This window comes from Manacus vitellinus, unplaced genomic scaffold (assembly GCF_001715985.3).
Source record: "Manacus vitellinus isolate BGI_N305 unplaced genomic scaffold, ASM171598v3 scaffold_43_pilon, whole genome shotgun sequence".
NCBI lineage: Eukaryota > Metazoa > Chordata > Aves > Passeriformes > Pipridae > Manacus > Manacus vitellinus.
Genome location: NW_021940560.1, coordinates 1,527,242 through 1,529,687, shown reverse-complemented (window position 1 = coordinate 1,529,687; position 2,446 = coordinate 1,527,242). Strand labels below are relative to the sequence as shown.

The window sequence follows — 2,446 nt, the reverse complement described above, 5'->3', positions numbered from 1 at the left end:
GGATAGTGGGAGGTGTTGGGGCTGGAACTGGATGAGCTTTAAGGTCCCTCCCAACCCAAACCATTCCATGATTCTGTGGGTGCAAAAAAAGATGGTACAAGTGGGTTTAGAAGATGACCAAGAACCAAAGCTCTTGGGAGCCACCAAACCCATCCCCGAGGGTCACCACAAATCACGTGAGCCCTTCCAAGCTCAAAGGCACAAAACTCCTTAAGGAATTTATTTATTTCCAGTGATGATGCCCCTAAAAAACCATTCCCACAGCAGGCAGTGCTGATACCAGCAGCATTCCTGCTTCAGGGAACTCTTCAGCCACTATGTCCATGTGCTGGCTTGACCTCCCTTCGTTCCTGCCTGTCTGGACACTCCTGCCTGCTCTCCAACCTACAGCCATCGCCAGCTGAGCCCCTCGAGAGAAACACAACCACATTTTCAGCAGTTCAATTTCATATCTCATCTCTAATCTTAACTTTGAAAAATGCTGTGAGAAGAGCACAGGAAATGGCAATAACAAGTGCAGGTGCTGCGGGTGTGAAGGGCAACTGATACCAACCACAGGCTGCTGCTCCTCCACGTGTTTGCACAGAGCTCCCCACACACACAGAAGAAGATTTAAAGTAATAAAGCCATTTTAATTATCTTTTAATTTATTCTCCCTTCTCTGCATGGGAGAGAAGTGTTTCTCCCCTGCCAGCAAGGAGTTTCCTTCGAATCAGAATATTCCTAACACTGCATCCCTTGGTCCAGTTCAGAGTTTATTCCTGTTTGGTTTGCTCCTCTATTTATCTACAGCATTTTCACCTTCTTTGCTATTCACCCCCATGCTGCTACACCTCACATTCCAGTCTACCACTCACATCATCACTTGTGGAAGGAGTTATTAATTAAAACATGGTTAAATTAGGCAGTAAAAGAATGTGGCTTGCTCACATGTATTTTGCTGTGGAAAGATTGAAAGTAAACGATTACACTTGGAGTATAACTGTGTTTTCCTAAATAAAGAATTGAGTTGGATTTAGGCAAGAAGAACTCTGAACAGCTGCAGCAGAACTGTCACCTTTTTAATATTTCACTGTAAAGTAACCCTGGGACTGGGGAGCCTCTCAGGCTGTCACTGGATGTCCCCCTGGCAGGATCCCGAGTCCAGGGCTGCACAGGGAAAATAATGACAGAGGAAACACTCAGCTCTTCTCTGGCATTTAACAGTTCTGCTCACACTGGCTGTCTCTATTTCCACGGATTTGGCAGGAAAGAATCTTTTAAGGAGATCCTTGTTTGTAAGGGTCATGGAGTAAAGCAATTCCTCCCCAGCTCTCCTTACAGTGCACTTCATTCTCTGCAGTATTTTCTTACAATATGCACGAAACAGTGATGACAGGAGCATTCCCAGATCCTGGGATTCTCAAGTGATACACAGGAAAGAAAATTAGTGGCCACTGCCCTCTGCTCTTTCTTTTGGTTTGCTGCAGGACCACTGTGTACCTGAGAGGGGGAAGAATTTCAACTTGTAGATATTTCTTAATTACATTTTAATGATACCAATGCCTTTCAGTTCTGCTGGAGTGTAATTGCAGTTATTTTTTAGGTTGTGTCCAATAGCCCAGAGGGGTTTGTACCTTGTACCCTTTCTGAGCAGGGCCAAAAGTTTAAAAAACAACCCCAAGGAACTGTTTATGACCACTGTATTTGAAAATGCACAGTTAGTGCAGTTCATGTTCCTCTGAGCCACACAGTGTTCCTGCAGTGGAGTTCCTGGAGTCCTGTAATATTCCTGGAGTCCTGCAGTGCTTAACGCGGGCTCGAGCAGCATCAGAGAGAGATTAGCAAGGAATTAATAATGAAAGCAGTTCCTGAACTCAAATATGCCCAAAGAGACAGCTATTTTTAAAATGTCTAGACATGCAGCACCGGCTGATTCCTTAAGGCTGCTCTCAGCACAGGAGAAAAGTGAGGATTGGGTGGTTCACTTGGAACAAACACTCCAAATTCTCCTCTTGCAGGAACTGGAGCTGAGAGATCCATGAAGCAGGGGAGAGACAGCAGCGCCCTTGCTCTTAGCAGGATACTTTTACTTAATTAAATCATGGATCAGCTTGAATTTAAACCTAACCAGGGCTGTCATGTCCCTTGGAGAGCTCTAAGTCAGCGATCACTTCCTTCCCATCACCCAGAGCAAAGTGCTGAGCTGGCTTCTGAGAAGGCTCCTGGGCACGGCAGGGCAGAAGAGCCTCTGAGCAAGGAGGGTTTCATGCATGTCTGTGACATTTGGAAAGAGTTTTCTTATCCAGGTGGGGCCTCACCTTGCTGCCTTAGGCACCAGAACAGAGTTACAGGACTGGGGTTCAAGGCAGAGCTTAGCAGGTCCTGGGATGGACAATCCAAGTGCCACGAGGCACCAACAAGCTACAACACTGATATTTTCACAGAATCATGGAATTACAGAATG

The 2,446-nt window shown here is 45.8% G+C and overlaps 1 protein-coding gene across 1 annotated transcript in view; it reads right to left on the bottom strand.

Moving 5' to 3' along the window:
- The window catches only part of CACNB4 (calcium voltage-gated channel auxiliary subunit beta 4), a 74,633-nt gene that overhangs the window by 5,058 nt on the left and 67,129 nt on the right, over positions 1-2,446 (bottom strand). The gene's annotated exons all lie outside the window — the stretch shown is intronic.